This window comes from Neophocaena asiaeorientalis, unplaced genomic scaffold, assembly GCF_003031525.2.
Source record: "Neophocaena asiaeorientalis asiaeorientalis breed wild unplaced genomic scaffold, Neophocaena_asiaeorientalis_V1.1 scaffold106, whole genome shotgun sequence".
Lineage (NCBI taxonomy): Eukaryota > Metazoa > Chordata > Mammalia > Artiodactyla > Phocoenidae > Neophocaena > Neophocaena asiaeorientalis.
Genome location: NW_020172597.1, coordinates 2,035,633 through 2,057,124, shown reverse-complemented (window position 1 = coordinate 2,057,124; position 21,492 = coordinate 2,035,633). Strand labels below are relative to the sequence as shown.

General features: G+C 53.7%; 1 non-coding gene across 1 annotated transcript; it reads right to left on the bottom strand.

The window, feature by feature from the left end:
- Positions 1 to 7,710: 7,710 nt before the first annotated feature.
- Positions 7,711 to 7,783, bottom strand: TRNAG-UCC (transfer RNA glycine (anticodon UCC)). The gene has a single exon. It is a non-coding gene; the product is annotated as a tRNA-Gly (tRNA).
- Between the last annotated feature and the right edge of the window lie 13,709 nt (positions 7,784 to 21,492).

The following is a 21,492-nucleotide window of genomic DNA, read 5'->3' as shown; positions in this document are numbered from 1 at the left end:
CATTCTCTTGCAGAGTCATTCTTGAAGAAATAGCCTTAGTCCTGAGAAAAAGCAGCAGCACAGAGAGAGAGAGCTGGGTAGGATAGCCACAAAGATTGTGCTTCTCTGGGGAAGAAACCAGACTTAATAACTTTCTCATTGCACCTCTTCTTCCCTTTTTGTGGCTTCCCAGCACCTAGCTGGTCCTCAATTCCAACGGACACCTCGGCTCTGTTCCCCCAACCCCTCTGTGCTGTTTGGAGCGGGGTAGTAGTGACTTACGTACACGGCACCTGACAGTCTGCCACCTCCATATTCATTCATTCGGAGGCCTCCCTGTGTGACCGGCACAGAACAAATTACCGGTGACGCAGAGATAAATAGGGGGAAGTACACAGTTGGTAGATCCGGCAGATACGTAAGCCCATTGTGAGATGTGCTGTCATAAAGATGTGCTGGTGATGCAGTGGATGGAGAGAGACGGATCCTTTCTCTGGGCGGTTGTGGGAGGCAAGAAAAGGGAATGTAAGAGTAGGTGTCCAGCAACTTAAATTCAGCCAGAATCTTCCCTCCGGTCTCTAACGGACTGAGAGATGGGGAAGGGGGTCAGCCCGGCCCGTTTGCCCTCATGTGAGCAGGGAGCATCATCTTCCCGATTCAGACGTGCGCAGTAGTTCTTAATTTGCACAGAAAGCCCAGACTAATAAATCCACTACTCCGCTGCAGTCCCCACAGCGCGTTTATAGGCAGCAGCTGACTTTTATCAGCTCGTTTGTTCTTTCACATAAGCAGAGTTTTATGAGGGTCTCCTGAGCTGGCTCATAACGCGATGAAACGTCTGCAAAACTCAACCATAAATCCCCGGCACCTGCCAAGCAGAGGATGCTGTTTTCCAGGCACATTTGGTCCAGCTGGCGGCTCTGTCCCCTTGCCCAGTTTGCATTTCTGCACTTGTCTCTTTAAACTTGGATTTGTTTTTCAGCCCTCTGCGGCCTCTTTAAAGGCAACTGAAAAATGAGGGGTAGGAAAAAGGAACTAGAAAGTTATGTCTGTGCTAAAAATTACGTCTGGCTTATGTTGCCCTGAAAGCTGGTTTTGATCCCACTGCTGAAACAGAGATCAGGCTTCCCAGCCACACGAACCCCAGGGCCAGGGACTGAAGGACAGTGCCAACTGAGGCCGCTGTTAATACTTTGATTCTCTTCTGGGCCATCACCCTTTGTACTTGCCAAAGACCCGAATCCTCAGTTGTCAGTTCCGTAAATTAAAGGAGCAGCTCCAGAGGCCTTTTCCCCAGATGGTCTCCAAACATGACATCTTTTCCCAGCATTTCAAGAGCTCCCCCTACACAGAGAGGAAACTTAAATGCCCTCCCTCCTCCAAATAAGGCAAGACCTGGCCTCTCTGAGGATGCTGGCTGGCAGAGGCGGACTGGTTCCTTGGGAAGGCTACAAACGCCTCAGCAGAGCAGGTTGTCTGTCTAGGAAATGCTATGTGGCCCAAGGCTGTGCTCTCAGAATCATTCACCTCTCTGTTTGCAGGGTCTCTTGGTTTTGGTCAGGCGACCGCTACGCCCGAAGAAGACCCCTGGGGCCGCCCTTCATGTGGCCTCATCTCTTGCTCACTTTCCCTAGACCCCACTTCAGGGCAGCTTCCTGGGCGTGTGACCCGTGCTTATAAGGGTCCCCCAGCTCAGCCTAAGGCTCTGCTGTCACCCTCTTGAAATTCTTAATAGTTTTTGAACAAAAGGCTGGATTTTCATTTTGCATGGGGCCGTGCGAATTACGTTGCCAGCCCTGCCCCACTTCCCTCTGGTCCTGCTGTAAGGAGCTGCCCCAGGTCTGTGGACAGACCCTTTCTCTCCTCCCAAGTCCAAGTCCGAGACTGTGGAGAGCAGGTTCCTTGCCTGTCCATGAGGAATCTGGTCTTGCCCCCCTCCCCAGGGCTCCCGTGATCCAGTCTTCCGGTTTCAGCCACTTCCTATCACATGACAGCATCTCGAAAAGCCCTGAAGAGGCCTCTTCCAATCCTAACTCATTGAGTGTCATCACCTGCTCCTGGCCCTTCATCACCTTCCCCTTCACCAGAAAAGACTTCGGTTAATGCACTCTGCTAGGAGGAAGCTGCCTGCTCTGATGGAGGGACTGAAGCCTCTGCTAGAAAAAAAAAAACAGCTGCTAATCCCCATCCCCGCCCCAAAGGCAAGACACAGTTCCCTGCACGGGAGGGGGAACCCACCTTCTTTCTCCAAGCCCAGCTGGGACACCATCTACTCCGTGATGTCTTCTCTCATTCCCTTACTAAGAACAACCCTTCCTTTTCCAGCATGTTCCTCGTATCTCTATCACTTCATTTTTTGTATCCATCCTTACACCCCTACTGGCCCAGCAAGGTGCTCAGCACCTCTGGGGACTGAACCGAGTGGCAGAAATGCTGCAGAGATTTTGCAGCTGCCCGGCTCGGAGAAGGTGGACTTGCCCCACCTGGTGGGGTTGTGCGGGCTCGGGGGGCTGGCCCTAGGCAGAGCTGACCGGCCACCGGTGGCCGTGGCCTCCCCTAAAGCCATGGTGTCCTGGAAAGATCACGAGCTTCGGCAGAATCCTGGCTGTACCACCTAGGACTGTGGGGTCTTGGCTTTACCTCTCTTCCTGTGAAATGAGGACAATACCTGACTCACCGGACTATTAGGAAAATTAAGTGAGCTAATTTATTCAAAGCATAGAGGATAAGGCCCAGCGCACAGTAGGTTCTTAGTAACTGTTTTATGCTGCCCTCCTCCACCCTCTGGAGGACTTAAAGCTGAGGCCTTTCCTCCTTTGTCAGGTATCAGCTGGGCTGAGGGTATTGTCCCCGGCTACCTGTGTCTGGGAGCTGGGCTGGTGACAGAAGTGAAACAAGGCAGGAGCGGACCCCCCACCCCAATGACAAAGAGCCGCAGGCCAGGCAAGGCAAAACCTCCTCCCTTCCCCAGCCCTGCCTGGCTTGGCTTCCCAGATCCACCCGGCATTGCCACACCAGCGGAAATGGTGGTTGCCTTATGATGGTTGCTGTCCCAGCCAAACCCCAGGACTCTGGCGACAGCCCTGAATGGGCCTGGCCACCACATCAAGGACAGAGCGCCTCCCTCTTTCCTGCACCCCCCTCCCACCTCAGGCTTCCCAGCCTCTTTCCTCCCCAGAGAACCCAGGGTGGAACCTCTCCCTGGGGCCGGGGTCGGCCACAGGCCCCTGTGGCAGCTGCTGCCGTGAGGTGGAGAAGGTTCTGGACGGGGAATCGGGACATCCGCCACTCGCCCCTGTGGGACCTGAGCAGGTGACCCGGCCTCTCTGGACCCCGGTGTCTTCATCAAAAAAGCAAAAACAAAGCAGGATAGTAAACAAAAGTTTCAACTTCACGAGAATTCTGCTGCCAGAATTAAATGGGCTAATAAATGTAAAAGAGCTTCAGATCACATACACATAGAAGTAATGTTTCTCTGAGGAGCAGCAGGGTGGATGGAAAGAAGGGGGATTTGGGAGTCCAGTAAGAATCAGACCATAATCACTATTTACTGAGCAGTTTCTCTGCTTCAGGCTTATGTCTAGTGCTTTTAGATCCCTTACAACCGCCCTGTGAGGTAGATTCATTCCCCCGGTTTTACAGATGCGTCTGATTTAGGAGGCTCAGGTGACTTGACTCTCCAAGGTCACATAGCTGATCTGGGATTTAATCCTTGAGGAGCTCCAGCGTTCCTATCTACTACATAGCCATCCAAGACAGCCCTGGCCAGTGTCCTCAGCCAGTCAACAAGACTTCTCTGTGCCTTGGTTCCCTCCCCTGTGCGGTGGAGGAGAGGAAGTGAGCCCAGGAGAGGAGTGGGGCTGGCACAGTGCAGGGCAGGTGGGATGGTGGCTGACTCTACCCACAGCAGTGGTTCCCAGCAAGGCCTGCGATCCGCCCATCACAGGCAGGGCTTCTGGGGACCACTCAGTGAGGGAAGCCTGGCTCAGGTAGGAGCATAAGGTGTGTCATTTCCCGGCTACGCTTGGCAACTCTTCAGAGGCAAGGCTGGCGGATGTGAGACACCCCGCTGCCCTGGGCAATCTGGGACCTGCCTCATTTCTGTCTCCATCCACTGAAATCTCCATCATGCTCCACGAGTCACCCAAGCACCAGAATTCCACACCACTGCGTGGGGGAAAGTGCACCCAGTGAGCCAGCCTCGTAGACCAGTTTGTGGGAATAACCAGCACCTCCTGTGCAAGCCGTGGACCCCAGCACACTCATCCAAGGCCCGGGGTCTGAGGAGGGCACTTATTTCTGGCTGAGGACCCCAGCCCAGTAGCATCCTCTATCCAGTCCCCCTCGCCCAGGCTGCCTGGCCCAGCAGGAGACAGGCAAGATGTGGAGCGGCCATCATTTAGACCCTGTGTAACTGAACAAACAAGGAATAAACAGTCTCTCCCTTGGTGAGGACTGAAGGATTGAGACCAGTGTTTCTTATTCTTGGCTGCAATGGGAGTCACTGGGGGAGCTTTGTAAAGCACCAATGCCTGTGTCCACCCCCAGATTCTGGTTTAATTGGCTGGGATGCAGGCATTTTAGAAGCACCCGCTCCCTGTGACTTTAATATTCAGCGAAGGTAGAGAACAACTGCGTTGATACAACTCATTCATTAAAGAACCTTGCTTTTGAATGTCACCATGTGTCACACACTCTGCTAGGCTCCAAGGTGAGCAAGAGTCTGGGCCTCTGCCCTCACGGGGCCTGTATTCTAGTGGGGAGACAAAATAAGCAGCAAGGAAGTGGGTACTTGCAGATGGTAATAAACGCTGTAAGGGACATGGAGCAGTAATGCAGTGAAAGAGATGGGTATTAGCTGCGGCTGCAGTTCTCAAAGTGTCGTCTGGGGACTCGGAGGCCCTTTCAGGGGATCTGCAAGATGGAAACGTTTTATAACATAGTGGTCCCTTGGTATCCGTGGGGGATTGTTTCCGGAACCCACGAGGATACCAGAATCCACAGGTACTCAAGTCCCTTATATAAAACTGCATGGTTTTTGCATATAACCTACGCACATCCTCACGTATGTACACTTTAAATCATCTCTAGATTACTCATAATACCTAATACAACGTAAATGCTATGTAAGTAGTTGCCAGCATGGCAAATTCAAGTTTTGCTTTTTGGAACTTTCTGGCATTTTTTTTCCAAATATTTTTGATCCTTGGTTGGTTGAGTTTGCAGATGCAGAACCGTGGATACGGAGGGCTGACTGTACTAAGACACTGTTTGCCTCTTCTATTCTCATTCTCTCACAAGTGTACAGGGGAGTTTTCAGGTGCCCTGTGGTGTGTAATGACATCCTCACTCTGACAGCTAACGAGGCGTGTGCTTGTGTGTTCCAGTGTTTTAAAACATTCTCAGATTTAATGTCTATTTTGGTAAATGTTGATAGATACAAGCCATATGAACCCCAGCAGAAGCTCTCTGGGGTCCTCAATTTTAAGAATGTAATAGAGTCATGAGACCAAAAAGTTTGAAAACAGCTGATCCAGGGGAAAAGGCTTCCAGAGGGTCCTGAGGTATGGGAACCAGCTTGGTGTGTCCAGGAAACAGTAGGAAGGCAAGGAGATTAGAGGGAAGAGAGAAAGGGGTTGGTGGCAGATGAGGCCCGAGGGGAAGGTAGAGACCAGGCATGCAGGAATCTGGAGGGAGGACTACTGCAGGCAGAGGAGGACCGGGACGCTGTCCGGGTGTGAAATAAAAGATTGAACCAGGATGACAGCCGTGCAGACGGAGAGAAGTCGATTCCAGAGATATCTGGAAGGTGGAGTCACCGGGACCTGGTGATAAATCAAATGTAGAATGGAAGAGGATGGCTCCAGCTTGCTGGCCATTCGTCAAGGCAGGGGACACAGGAACTGGATGAGTTTTAGGGTGGGTGGTGGAGGACAGGATGTGAGAGGTGTCAGGGGTGGGGGATGTCCAGCTGGCTTCTGGAGAGGTGGGTTTGGATGTCACTGGAGGAGTCAGGGCTGCAGTGATCAAGTTTTGGGAGAATGTGTGCAGAAAGGAGGAACTTTGCTGGGGAAGCCCAACCTGCAGGACGTGAAACAGGTTGATGTCAGAGGGGGTCGGGGGAGAACCAGAAGGTCCTGAGGGCCAGAAGCCAAAGAAGGAGACCGTTTCAAGAATGAAGGAAGGTCTGGGCTGGTAAGAGTGCAGAGGGGTCGTGTTGGATGAGGATGGCTGTGACCTCTGTAAGAAGTTTCTTGGGTTGCAGCGGGTTGAGGGGTGAAAAGAGATGAGGACACGGAAGTGATGTGTGTGGAAAGACTTCCAGGAGGGGAAGGAAGAAAATAGCTTGAAGGAGGTGCAGAGGGGGTCTTTTAGGATGGAGGAGATAGGAAATTTTATGTAAGCTGAGGGGATGGTTGATGGCACAAAGTCCTGGAACTAGTGGAGAGGCTGGCTCAGGGCCGGGGGAAGGAAGAACAGAAACAGTTACAGTGAGTTTGGGTGGAAGGTGGATAGTGGAGGGAGGGTCATCTGAGTGGCAGGTAGCAGGCAAGGTGGTTTGTAGAAGGGGCGATCAGGCAGGTGGAGGCTGGGAGAGGGAGGGGAAGGTTTGGACTGCCACTAAGGATGCTGGGTGAGGAAGCTCCTGGGCTCAGGGGCAAGGCTGGGCTTGGGACTTCTCTGCCTCTCACCCAGAGTGGATCCAGAGGGCTCAGAAAACACCAGATAGACTGCCTTTAAGCAGTGATTCCCCTCAAAGAGCTCCTCATACTTTTCCCCAGATGTTTCCCGATTATTTTCACCATATTGAGAGGAAATGCATAGAAGAGGAGTAGGGATTAACATGCTGACTTAATGTGAGGAAAGAGCAGAGAAACTCTCAAAACATTTCTGAAAGCAGTCAGGATCATAATATGGAAATCCTGGTTCCCTGAACCGGACCACTGGGCAGCAGTGCTTTGATGGTCCTCTTCCTCCTTCCCTCCGTGGCCACCTTCCTCCCACCATCCCTCCAGGCTCATCAGCCTTGACACCTCCCTCTCTTCTGCCTTTTGGTCCCCGTACCCCTGCCCCAGCTCCAGCATATCAGTCCCCAAGATGGTGGCACTGTCCACGCCTCTCAGGAGTCTGTCCTTTCCCCTTCTTTCTCAGTGCCGGGACTACTGCTGGCCTCAGCCTCCAGTCTGTAGTTCCAGTCCACCCTCTGCCAAGAGGATTGTTCTAGACTATATGTAAATCTAACCATGTATCCTCTTACTCCTGAAGTCTTTCAAAGATTCCCAGGGTGTCTAGGTAGAGACCCAAACTCTTTTTTTAAAATAAATAATTAATTAATTTTTTGCTGTGTTGGATCTTCGTTGATGCATGTGGGCTTTCTCTAGTTGTGGCGAGCAGGGGCTACTCTTCATTGTGGTGCGCGAGCTTCTCATTGCGGTGGCTTCATTTGTTGCAGAGCACAGGCTCTAGGCACGTGGGCTTCAGTAGTTATGGCACACGGGCTCAGTCGTTGTGGCTCACGGGCTCTAGAGCACAGGCTCAGTAGTTGTGGCGCACGGGCTTAGTTGTTCCGCGGCATGTGGGATCTTCCCGGACCAGGTCTTGAACCCGTGTCCCCTGAATTGGCAGGCGGATTCTTAACCACTTCGCCACCAGGGAAGTCCCCCAAACTCTTTTATTTTTTTTAATTTAATTTTTTTTTTTGGCCACGCCACATGGCATGTGGTATCTTGGTTCCCCGAGCAGGGATCGAACCTACGTCCCCTGCGTTGGAAGCACAGAGTCTTAACCACTGGACCATCAGGGAAGTCCCAGGACCCAAACTCTTCAGCGTGGTGTTCAAGGCCCCTCACTGGCCCACCAACCCCACTTCATCTCCCAGCACTCCTCAGGTCTCCTCTGCCCCCATGCCTTTGTTCATGGGGGTTCTCCTGCCAGGGAAACCCTACTCCCCTTATCCATCTGCGGGGCTGGGGGAATTCTATTCACCTTTCAGGGCTCAGTTGAAATGTCACCTCCTTCGTAAAGTTGGCCTTGACCACCCACGCTGAGTCACCTCCCTCATCTAAGTCCCCACAGTACCCTGTACTCCAGTAGAATAGCCCATCCCACTTTGTGATAACCGGCTATTTATACATACACCTCCTTTCCCTGGGCTGTGAGCTCCTCCAGGACAGGGGCCAGGGCTGATCCTCTGCTACGTCCCAGCAAGGACCAGAGTTTGGAGGCTCGTGGGTGCTGAAATGAATGAATGAGTCAGTATTCTCATGGATCTTGTGTCATCAGTGTGGGAACCACTGCTATAGTTATATGGATTAAAAAAAAATGCGTTATCCAGTATTATACAACCCAGAAATGCATAGGGATTCGAAGACCCAGGGAGGTGGGCTTTGCAGAGCCCATGGAAGAAGAATCTCGGGAGCCTGCACAGAGGACAACTGGCACCTGGCTTCCCCGCGCCCCGGCAGAAGCTCTCCACGAAGCCACTAGGGCCTGCCAGCTGGGCCTCTGGACAGCCCAGGACCGAGAAGCACTGATGGCTGGGAAGCCCTAAAGAGGCAGTCATCACTCATCAGCGCACCAGCCTGCCCTGCCCAGAGGCGGGGGGCTGCATGAAATGAATCCTGCTCTAAGAGGCCCTGGCTCCCTGAGCCTGCGTGACAGCCCAGACAGTTAAAATGGCTGTGCATAGTCACATCTGCAGGTAATTTCTGCATCCATCTGCGCTGGAACAGATCTCATTCAATCAATTAGAACAACAGCCTCTGTCCCAGCGCCATCTCTCAGGCAGGAGGGGCCCCAGTGTCCCCCGGACAGCACGTTGCTCAGGCTCTTGTCGGAACCCGCTGTCTCCTAGTGAGCTCCAATTGCATCAGGAGTAACCATGAGGTCAGTGGGCATGCTTGTTATGGGCAGCCTGGCCTCCAGCCGCCTGGGTGCGTGCGCAAGGAGCTCCGAGGCCGTGCTGCCTGACATTTGCAATCGTTTAATGGGAATAAGTTCCATCTTTGAGCTCTGCTCAGCCTTTCATTCAGCAGCCAAAATGTCCACCCTGGACAGGACATAAATCCCATTGGCGAGTCACTGGGCCAGCTCTCCTCCTGGAGCCGCTTCTTCCCCGTAGCTCACCAGGGGCAGCTGTTTGCCCCCAGTTCAGGAAAGACCTCAGGAAACTGATGGGGTGCAGGGGAGAGAGAGCACTGCATTGGGAGTCAAATTCCAGAGGAGTAGTCCAGGTTGGGTGAGTTACTTAACTCTGAGCTTCGGTTTTCTCATTTGTCGAAACAGGATGGTACCTACTTCTCTTAATTATCCTAAGAATTAAGGCCCTAACTATGCCTGACACCCTGTAGATACACAGAAAGTGCTTCTTTCCACCTATGTACTAGCTGTGTGACCTTGGATGACATACATAACTTCTCTGGGATTCGATTTCCTCATGTAAAATGAGACCACGAGAGAACCCATCTCATATGACAGTTGTGAGGACTAAATGAGGTAACACGTGCAAAGTGATTAGAAGGGTGCCTGGCACGTGATAAGCGCTTGATACACATTAGTTGTCATTGTTTTTACTCCTTTGTAGGTCACAGTTATAGGAGAAAGGCCTAGTCAATGTATTATTTGGGATGCTTTGGAGGTTAATCCTCTCCTTGGTGGGGTTCCGAGTTGAGACAAGTTGCAGTTTGGGAGGAGAAAGAGGACAAGTGGGAGGGCTGAGTTCCAGACTGACCAAATGTTCATTTCACGAATGTTTATTGAGGTACTACTGTGTGCCAAGCACTGGGCTAAAAATGTAGCGTTGATAGGAACGCCTATCTGGATTACTGTCATTCGTGCGATCTGGTGATTTTATTTTTCTCTTCGCTGGGCTATTCATTTTTTAAAAAATCACCAGTGAAAGGAAAGAGGTTCCTTGACACCACCGCAGCGGAGCTTCTGGGGTATCTCCATGGGGCTCAGGTCCTGGGTGACATGTTTCTAGGATCTTCCTCTGCTTATGCCTTCCCTCTTTTTCTAGTCCTAGCTGAGACTCCTCAGCTAAGGTCAGGTGGCCTGTCCTTAGCTCCTGATTCTTTGTCTGTCACTAACAATGCATATCTTGAACTTGCCGGTACTTTGTCCGTGACCTAGGATGAGTAGGCGCCGTGTCTCTTGTTTTCTGCTCTTCTGCAGAACCTAGCGGGTGCCTGGCATGGAATAGATACTCGACAGATATTTGTCAAACAAAGGGGTGAGGCACGGACTTTGGGCCTGTGGTCAGGTGTAGGACTGGGGCCTCTAAGAGGTAACCTACCTCCACCTTGGACAGCCCCTCGGGCCTGCCCCTGTGGAATGTCTCCAGGGCCAACGATTTCACTGACTTCCTCTGGCTCCCATTCCAGCTGCTAAGCCCCTGTCGGTCAGGAAGTTCTTCCCAATGTCTGCCTATATCTCCAGGAATAACTTAAGCCTGCTGTCCCAGAGCCAGGCAGCACAGAGGCAGACGGGCATCCTCCTTGAATGCCTCTCTCTGCTCCCCCAAGGAAAAGACTGCATGAGGGACCAGGACAGGAAAGTGACTGGGGGTGGGGGTGGGTTGGAAATGGGACTGACAAAGGTCAAGCACGTGTCCCTGAGGAAACAGAATGCAGTTGTGGTGAGTGGGGCTTGGAGACTCGGGCCTGCATCTGACCAGAATCGTGAGAGCTTTCCCGGTGGAGAGGCACTGGCAACCAAGAGGGCTGAGCTCTCACCAGCTGGGTGCCCGGTGTGGGGCATCAGGAATCCTGGAATGCCTACCGGGCAGAGTCCGAGTGGGAGTCTCCGGAAACAGCCTTCCCAGGCTGGGCTGAGGTTGAAAGGAGAAACTCAGCCTGGCCTGGACCAGGACAACTTGCCACCCAGCAGGCCAGTGAGCAGGAGCCTCAGGCAGGGACCACTACAAGAAGGAAGGGCCCCATCCTCAGTCTGGGTCAACCCCAAAGCCCCCCAGCTAGACTACAGACGGGCCACTGCATCCTCTCCGCCCTCACCCTGGTGTTCACTGTCTCCTCTGCTGTGCAGGCCTCCTGCGGCCTGGAGGGATGAAGCAAAGTACTCACAAGGGCCCGGGGAGCACCAGCCCACACACTCCTTCCTGCCTCCTCGCGCCCTAAGGAGCTGTTTTCCATCTGTCTCTGGTTTTCCCAAAGTCACGCTGGTTACTCCGGCAGAGGATGGAGGGACAGCTCAGGGCCAGGAGGCGGGTGACTTGCTTTATGTGACCTTGGACAAGTCTCTTCTCTCTGAGTCCTGAGTTCTTTCCCTGCACAGAGTGGGCAAGGACAAGGATATTTACATGCTTTTTGTTTTTTACAGTAAGACACTTCAGTGTTTTGGCGAAAAATCTGAGTTGGAATGTCGATGTTTAAAACAAAGAAAAGCAGAGCTGCTCTGGTTGGAGTGGGGGAAGGGTCTGGGACCCCACCAGCTCAGCCTCCCCCAAATCCACGGCTGAAAGTCACAGGACCTCATGACCTTTAAGAGACTTGCTGCCCTCAAGTTCAATGGGACTCCTAAGTGGGTTAGCCCTGGGAGGTCCAAGGGCAGTGCTATCAGCTGGAAAATTGTTGACAACTAGTTCAACAGCAGGATGGGGGAGGCTAGGCTCGTTGTACCTTGATCATGAAATAGAACTAGCTTCCCTCAGATGGTCCCAGCTCCAGCTGAAGGAGTAATGAGAACCGCCACCCTCCTGAAGCAGCGCACACAGAGGGAGACGGATCCCCGGGCTTTGCCCTCGAGGGGCTGAGGACATACTGCCTAGAGGCAGGAGATCGATTTGATGGCCTCCCCGGGCCCGACACCTTGGGTGGAGATGGCAGGTGTGGAGGAAAGCTTGGAGCACGAACGCCCCTACCAAGAAGAGACTTGAGTCCTCAGACCAGCCTTGCCCCCCTACAGGGGGAGTGACTTTGAGACACCCGACCAGACCCAGTCTCCAGCCTCCTCTCCGGAAACCCCCTCATTCCACGGTGTCTGCTTAATCCCTGTTCACAGCAGGCTGACCTCCCGCCTCCGTGGCCTCACACTGAGCCTTCTCCAGATCCTCTCAGGCCTCCTTCGAAAAATAAATAAATACTTTCTCTATTATCCCATTAGCAGCTTCACAGGTTTTTCTGCTATTAGTTCCCGACTCCAGTGAAAGTGGAAACACGTGTCCTGAAGAGCCTCGCTTGCCCATCAGCCTCTATGGGGCTGGTGCTAAACTCCAGGTGGGAGCTGTGCCCATCCACCTGCAGCCACCCCCTGGCGAGAGGTGGGGTCAGAACCAGCTCAGCTCCCCCCGAGTTCCGCCAAGCTCAACATATAACAGCCCCCCACCCCAAACATACCAGACAAGGATCTGGGAGAGGCAGCTTTTGCACACTTCTCCTCACAGGCTGTGCATCTTCAGGCAAAGCTCTTTACCTCTCTGGGCCTCAGATTCTTTTTTTTTTAAATGGAGTTTATAATCCCTGGCTTGAAGGATTGGAGGACCAAAATGATCTGAGAGAACCAGGGAAGGTCTTAAAAGGCACAAAGTGCTTTGCCAGTGGGGTAGGATATTCGGGAAATATTTTACTTTTCTGACCTTTGCTCCTACAGATTGAGAAAAGCAAGCAGCCAGGCCTTCCCTATAGCCGAAGAGGGGACTTTGGCAGCTCAGACTCTCTGGCATTGGCTCATCGGCCTTCCCTTCTATGCTTACCACACTCTACTTCCCATGGCCATAGCTCTCTGAGAAGATTCTAGGATGCCAGATCGTCAGCTCCTCGAGGTCAGGCAGGGAGCTGCCCTGTGGCCTCATCTAACACCCGCACAATGCCCCGGGCAGGCCCTGGCACAGAGCAGAGTCAGGCTGGGAGCTGGGGATGTGTTTGTCTCTTCATTCTATCTCTTGGCCCCCTTTTCCCTTCCTCTGCCTGTGGCCCCAGGCAAGAGGGCCCAGGAAAGGCAAGGCCAGCCCTTCGGCCCAGGTGTGCAGGAGTGTGGGCTGTTTCTGGCTACCCCCAGGCACCAGGCAGCTCTATTAGTCTGGGCAGAGCCTGTCGGCAGCTGGCATCTGTTGGCAGTGCCTGTGAGGTCACTGCTCTGCCTTCCAGTTTCTAATGAAATAGGACTAAGTCCCGGCTCGAGCCGTCTCTGAAACCTTTTGTCCCTTTGCTCCCACCCTAGTGCCCCTCCTTACCCCTCCCAACACCCCAGCCCCACTTTACTTCTTCTCTTGTCTGTGAGCTTCTTGAGACAGAAAGGGTATCGATCCCTGGGTAAGCAGTGCTGCCCGGGCCCTGCAGTCAGCCATGCTCCATCCAGTGCCATTCAGTGCCAAGCCTGAATTGTGACTCTTCCTCTTTTTTTTTTTTTTTAAATAAATTTATTTATTTTTGGCTGCATTGGATCTTCGTTGCTGCACGCGGGCTCTCTCTAGTTGCGGCGAGCGGGGGCTACTCTTCGTTGTGGTGCCCGGGCTTCTCATTGCGGTGGCTTCTCTTGTTGCAGAGCATGGGCTCTAGGCGCACGGGCTTCAGTAGTTGTGGTGCGTGGGCTCAGTAGTTGTGGCGCATGGGCTGTGTGGGATCTTCCTGCACCGGGGCTCAAACCCATGTCCTGTGCGTCGGCAGGCAGATTCTTAACCACTGCGCCACCAGGGAAGCCCTGTGACTCTCTTCTTAATGGGCTGTGTAGCCTTAGACAAGGGCCCCAACTTCTCCTTACCTCTAATTCACTCATCTTTAAAGTGCAAATAGCACATTGCCATGAAGATCTAGTGAGATAATGCATCAACACTTTGCACTTTGCAAGCCCTCCGAGGGATAAGCTGCTATTGTTACTTTCCCCCTAGCCCTGCAACACAGCAGCAGGCCTGGCGAATATCCAGTCCCAGATTCAGTCCCAGGCCCCAGGCCCCAGGCCCCAGCTCCCCAGCCCCTCCTTCCAGCTCCTGGCCAGGTGAGAGATGCTGTCAGCTCTGCCAGAGTGTGGCTTCCCGGCCTGGGAAAGGCTGTCCAGACAACTGGGAGCAGCAGGGTGACTATACCCAGGCAGCCTCAGGGCCCACAGCCTCCCTGGGCGGACAGGACCCTGGGGCGCATTCGTGGGTGGGGAGCTGGATGTGCCCACCTGCGCCACTGAACTTGGCCTCAACGTTGTCTGATGAGCTGAAGCATCTTACCGACCCGCTGCTCCGCCCCTCGCTGTGGGTCTGTGTCAGCTGCTTTCCCTGACTATCAGAAGTGAGAAGTCCCTTCTCACCCATCAACCAGCCACTCTCACCACCTTGGTTCCCCCAAAAGTTGCAGGAGATCAGACGAGGGCATTCTTCCACCTCTGAGCTGCTAATGCCCTCTCCAGGTCACCCCTGGAGGGGGAGGTGAGGCTGGGGACTGGCTGCGAGACACCTGTAACCCGCTCTCTCTTGTCTGATGCTGGCCCTCAAGGGAGCAGGGGAAGGGCTCAGTCTTCTCTCCCTCCCGGGATCCTGGGCTCTCTGGCCAGGGGCTGGGGCCTTTGGGGAGGGTCTCAGGGACAGCTGAATACTTTGACATCAGGTTCCATGCAGGCCAGGATGGGAGTGGGCAGGCCTAGCCTCCTCTTGCCAGACATTGCTGGGGGGCTGGGCATGGCCTTGTGGGGAGCTGGCCTGGACGCGGCAGAAGGCAGGAGGCTGGACCGCCTGACCTCCTGTGAGCCCAGAGGCTGCAATTCCTGAGTGATTCTCCCCTCTGAGCAGCTCTCCTGGGAAAGCTGGCAGGTCTGGGTCAAGGGGAGGGAGTCTGGTATGGACCATATTCAGGGGCGGATTAGCTGGGGGAACTGCTCCCACCAGCAGGGAGGGGAGAGATAAAGCCTGGGAGCTGGAGAAGGGGGGCCCAGCATGGAGACATTCCCTCCCCTGACCCCAGGCCCGTGCAGAGCCGTGTCTGTGGTGGGGGAGGGGCTGCCCCCTTTCCCAGGGTACTGGCCGGCCCTGGAGCCCAGCACTTTCTCAGGCCCTTTATTACATTTCTCAGGAGCAAGAAGGGAGGTTATCCCTCCCCCTCTTCCCCAGGCTCCCCTCCTTTTGTCTCCCTCCCCAGGAGGGTCGGAAAGGAGCTTTTCTCATTATTGTGGTTATTAAAAAATAAATGAGCCAGGGACAGAGACACACACACACAGAGACAGAGAGACTGAGAGACAGAGGCAAGCAAAGAGAGACAAAGAAAAGACAGACTGATTGAAGAGGGAGCTGGGAAGACGGAGACAGAAGGAGGTTCGCATAGAGACTTCTAGAGCCCACGAGAAATAGATGGAGAGATCCGAGGCCACTTGGTGTAGGAGGGAGAAAGGAGGTTTTGGAACTTTTGGTGGCATTTCAAGTCACAGCTCCTTGGGCCTCACTTACCTCATCTGCAAAATGGAAATAATAATTCTTATTTTGTAGCATCACCTTGTCACGTAGAAATAATGTCTGTACGATACTGAGTGCAAAGCCTGGAGCTTAATGGTTGCTCAGAACATGGCCTTATATATATTATATGTTCTGTGTGTATGTATGGGCCGGGGGAACAATGGCAGCGAGAACTCAGTGGTGCCTGGGGAAGTGCCCAGGCACGGCCCACGGGACAGGACTGGGAGTGTCAGAATGCCTCACCCAGGGAATAAATGTTCTCAGTTATTCCCTGGGTGAGGCATTCTGGAACAATCCCCCTTCCTTGTTCCTCACCTCACTTCTCTGAGCCAGTTCTTGGTTCCTGAGTGGGAAGGAAACTGGAGTCAGAGATCATCCATCTCGGGTTGTTTTTTCTTTTCTCTCCCAAATGAAAGGCTTTGGAAGCAAACAGCCCTGGCACTGAATTCCAGAAATTTACTATGAATTTTTTTAAGGGCAAAGGGCTAATAATGTTTATCTCATAGGTTTAAAAAAAAAATCTTGTTATAAAATTCCCTTGTAAAACCCAGCCACTTTAAGTGTACGGTTCAATGATCTTTAGTAAATGTATGGAGTTGTGCAACAGTCCAGTTTTAGAGCATTTCTATCACCCCCAAAATACCCCTCAAGCCCATGTAAGTCACTCTGAACCCCAAGCACCTACTAATCTATTTTCTCTTTCTACTGATTTGCCTTTTCTGGACATCTCCTATAAATGGAATCATATAGTGTGTGGTCTTTGGTGTCTGACTTCTCTCACTTAGTATCGTATTTTGAGATGCATCTGTGTTGTAGCAGGTAGCACGCCTTTACCCCCTTTTACTGTTGAGTGGTCTTCCATTTATGGGTATACCCCATGTTGTCCATCCATTCACCATTTGATAGACATGGGTTGTTCAAAGGGTATTTTAAGAGTTAAATATGGGACTTCCCTGGTGACCCAGTGGTTAAGAATCTGCCTACCAATGCAGGGGACACGGGTTTGAGCCCTGGTCCGGGAAGGTCCCACACAGCCCGTGCGCCACAACTGCTGAGCCCACGCACCACAACTACTGAAGCCCGGGCACCTAGAGGCCGTGCTCCGCAACAAGAGAAGCCACCGCAATGAGAAGCTGGCGCATCGCAACAAAGAGTAGACCCCGCTAACCGCAACTAGAGAAAGCCTGCGTGCAGCAACGAAGACCCAACGCAGCCCAAAATAAATAGATAGATAAAATTTTTTAGAAAAAGAGTTAAATATGATACTGTGTTTAAAGTGATTAGATCAGTCAATATCAGATAATTTTAAATAGATTAAGGAGAGAGAGAGAGAAATTTCCTTGCAGGCTTACCAAGGCAGTCAGAGTTGGGAGCCCTTTGTAGTAATTTGCTTCTCACATCACCACCCCGGGGTAGGTCATTCTACTATCCTGTCTGCTTTAGGGAGAAGAAAACCACAGCTTGGAGGAGAGACTGGCTTGTCTGTGATCAGTAAGTGTGGAGCTGGGACCGTGTGAGCCTGTGCAGTTGGCCCCAGCCTTGCAGCAGCTACTCCGCTGTCCAGGACCTGCACTCGGCCCCCAAGAGAGCATCAGAGACAGAGCTGGAATTCCCACCAGCCCCTCGCTCTCAGCACCCAGCACTTACCTCCACCCACAGGGCCTGCTGCAATTAGCTACAAATCCACCCCACCCACACCCCACGTCTCCTCTCTCCTCTCCGTCCCTGCGGAGTCTCCAAGCATAGAGCACCATCGCGCTACTGTGTCGGGCATGGCTTCACAGGTGTGGCATTCACGATCTACTTTAGTCTTCAGCAAGCCCTGAGTGTTGGTGCAAAGGCTCAGAGAGGTTCGGAAACTTGCCCAAGATCACACAGTTGGTGTGCAAGTGGTGAAGCCCAAATTCCAGTGTCTACATCTGTTTGATTCTGAAGCCCCTTCTCTCTCTCTCCCTCTGCTCCCCTCCCTCGCAGAGGCTGGAGCTCTACATCTGGCTCCCAAATGACCCCCCAGGAGGGAAGGCAAAGGCCTGGGGACCACGCTGCAGGGGGAGGGGAGGGGGCTGGAGCAGGTGGGCCGAAGGACTGCCTGGCCTTCTTCCCTCCAGCTCTGCTCCGAGGCCCTCCCTAAGGTGGCAGCATGATGAGCTCCCCTCTCCTGTCCTCCCAGCTTCTTCTGGGAGGCAATGTGCTTCTCATCAGGCTGGTGTTGGGTTTGCAAACCACACCGTCTAATTGCGAAGTTTGGGGGAGTAAGGGTGCATCTCCTGTGAGAAGAGCAGTCAGGCCTCTCCCACCTCCCTGGGGGTGGGAGGGGACTCCCAGCACAGTGGACACAGCTGTGCCCGTGCCCTCACCTAGCGCCAGCCCAGAGGGGCAGGGAACGGGCTTCCCAAGAGAAGTCGTTTAGAACCAGGCCACACTGCCTTCACCTGCACCCATTGGGGGCTGGAAGAGGCATCAGCTCTAGGCTCCTCTAGTTACCTCGCCTCTGATTAGGGCTCCCTGAGGGCAGGGCTGGGCCCCTCGGGACAGTCTTCCAGGACCCGGGCCCCCTCCTCAACCTTTCCCCACACCCAGCAGGAGGACATGCACCCCGCGCCATTCCACAGTGCTGGGTTCACAGTGGAGAAGCTGTGTAACGAGGGCTCCGAAGGCTCCGGTTTCCTCCCCACCCAGCGGATCTGTCGGGGTGACTGTGAGGCGGCCGGGATGCCTCCTTCTCGAACGTTCTGAAATCTTCTCTGTGAGTCTGAGCCAGGCCCTCCTGCCTCCTCCCCCACCGCCCGGATGGGGCAGGGTGTAACTGTTGAGCTGCCGGAGCTCCCGTCACTTCCCAGGGCGCACACACCTCTGTCACAGCCGCAGAGGCACACAGAGACCCACACGGGACCCTCACTTCCAGTTCCTGACATGTGCACACGCACACCTGCCCTCACAGATGCGCTCCCCCCAGCCGCACAGATGTCTGCACTTCCTGACACACAAACACAATGCTGTGTGCTAACACACACGGACACACACGCAGCCGCTCCACGTAGGTGCTGAGAGTCACACACTCAAACATACTTCTGGAGCACACTCTGAGGCACACACCTGTCAACAGGCACACCTGCAGATACACACACGGACATGCACCGCAGACACATGCAGGAGTGTCCTCGTTCTCAGGGCAGGATTACATGCAAGGAACCCTAGGTTTCAAGCGCGGGAAGGGACTTTGAAAATGCACCTGCCCAGCCCCCTCCTGGCAGGCCCTCGCCAGCTCTGCCCAGCGGCTACAGTAGCACCCACAGAGAGACCCAGCTCTCGGTCCAGGCTCCAAGGTCAAGGAGTTCTCACGCCATCTGAATTTTGCCAGATGGACCCTGTTGATCTGGTCCTTTGGAAATCACCTCCGGTGACTCAGAACCTCAGGTACTAGAGTCCGGGGCTGGCTCTCAAAAGGAAGGGGCTCTGGGGGGAGGTGGGCGGGAAGGAGGATTCACAGGGGGCCTTGCCAAAGAGAAGCACTGGCTTGGATTAGGGAGGACACCTTGTCCCATCCCAGCTGAGAATACTGGGCTTATTTAGTTGCTTAGACGAAAGGAGGAGGAGCAAGGGGCCCAGGCTCCTGTTCCCATGATGCCGTCAGCAGACAGGGAAAATGTGGGGCGGGGACCAAGGCAAGGGCAGGTCAGCAAACCTGCGCAGGACGGCTGCTGTAGGTCCCCCAGCCTGGGCAGCACGGCTTGGAGGGGAGAGGCAGGGTCCTGGGCTTTGAGGGAGCAGGGAGGGAAGGGACCAGGGTTGTGTAAAGGAAGAGAGGCCCCACTCGTCCGAGGCCAGAGGGTCCAGAGCGAGCACCTTGAGCGTGATCTCGAATAAGACTTGCTTCTATTGGGGCCCAAGGCCTGAGCTCCAAGTCACCTGGGCTTCTTTAATTACTCCCCCACCCCGATTCATTCCTCCGGCTCCCGGACTGCAAAGTGTCTCTCTGTATTGTAAACAATTACCTGCCTCCCTCACTAGAGGGTGACCTTATTTTACGTCATTCATTCATTCAGTCAGTCATTTGTTACGAGCTGTGTAACCTGGGCCCATTCATTCTCTTCTCTAAAAGACGGATAACGATAGCACCCTCCTCAGGACTGTTAAGATCAAATGAGTTATTATATACGTAAAGCTCACAGAACATCACCCGACACAGAGTAAGTGCTGTGTAAACGCTAGCTTAAAAAATGTACAGATGTACACCAGACGCGGAAGGCTGGGGACACGGGAGTGAGTAAGGTGGACACAAAGCTCAAAGCCTTGGGGGCCTGGGCATGGGATAGGGTGTCATCCTGATGCAGTAGTCACAGTAATGCGTGATGGCTGTTGTAATGGGTGAAGACAGGATTTTAGGGGAGCACAAGTCATGGGGTCCCAACCTGGGCAGAGGGCTGGAGAGGGGCCTCCTAAGGCAGGGATGTTCAAGGTAGGACCTGGAGGGTGAGTCGGAATAGTCAGGTAAAGAGCCGGAAGCAGAGTGTTCCAGGCAGAGGGAACGGTGTGTGTAAAGGCCTGGAGGCAGGATGTCTAGATCACCGTTATGAGCTCCAGGGTTTAGCCGGAGCCTGGCCCAGGGTAAGTCTTCAGTCGTTATTTATTGACCGAGCACTGATTTTTTCTAGCTCCTGCAGTGGACACACACTTCATCCCACGGAGTCTCTGTAGCAACCTTGTGAGATGGGGGCTAACGTATCCCATTTCACAGAGAGACGCTGAGGCCCTTGCATCGGTGGCCGAGGGCACACAGCTAGCGGTGACTCGGTGGCATTCAGGATAGTCTATCCCTCAGCTGGCTCTGGAGGCTCATGGGAATGTTTCTTTGCTGCTACTGCAGAGGAGCCCTGAACAAAGACCCAGGCGTGACCCGGCAGGCTGGGGACAGGCCCGCAAGGCCCTTTCCTTTGAGATGTAGCCCCTGGGATCTGAGATCAAAATGCCTGGAGCCCAAATTTCTGGGCCACCATTGTCCATCCTGAGCCTGTGGTCTGATCTCCTCCCATACTCAGCCTCTCTATGGCCTAGGCTGGAGACCCAAGCTCAGAGGGTCTCACCCCTTCCCACCTCTCCTTCCCTGGAATTCCTGGGGGCTGCATCTGGCTCCTGTCAGAATGAGGCCTCCAGGCCTCTGTTCCCTGGGCAGTGCTCAGGACCGTGTGTCTGCAGCTGTGGCAGCTGTGGGCCTGGGACGAAGCCATCATGAGGGGTGAGGGTGAGGCCTGCCAGGACAACCCATGGCCAGTACCCCTCTCCAAGCCCCTGTCTGCCTCCTCCGGCCCAGCTGTAATTTTCTTATCAGATGCTTCAAAGTGACACATCTGGGCACAGAAACGACAGTGTGTCTCCCTTTGGAAAGCTGAAGTCCAGGAGGAGGCCTCGCGTGCATTGTGGGGGAGCACAGAGTCCAGGGCCAAAGAGCTCAGGGCCAGGGGGCCAGGGTACCAGCATGTCTGACGGTTGCTCAGGCCTGGCTGATGGCCCTCAGCCCCATGTCTGGCCAACTGTCAGCCTGTTTCCAAATTAAAAATGCTTATTCCTTAGGGTGCCAGGTCTCCGACCCCAGAACAAACACCAAGCCCAGTACACAGGTAGGAAAACTTAGGCCTGTGGCTGCTAGGAGGGGCCAGGCGCAGTTCTCTCTTTCCATCTTCCCGGGACAGGAGAAGGGAGGCTGGTCTGTCTGTTCTTCCACCCACCCATCTTCAAGCCGCTTTCAACCCCCAACCCCCCTAAATGCTCCCTGGAGCTGGTCCCCAGCGACCCCCTTCCAGGGAATGTGATGAAAGCCCTATTTATTATACTTCAGCTTGGACAGTTGTTTCAGATGTTTCCAATTCGTTAGCCTGCTCACACATCTGTTCCTGGTTGAAGTCAGAGACTAAAAGCAAGAAGGAAAACTCGATGTGTTTCACACACCCTACTCAAATGCACGTGGACTGGCACACGCCCCCCTCCCTCCCAGAGACCCTCACAGTCCACCCCCACATCCTCGCCACACTCACGTCCCACTTACTTTCACCCCACACGCTCGTGCTTGCTCAGCTTCCACAGATGTGCTCACACCCAACACACCCAGTTGACACGCACACCCTAGC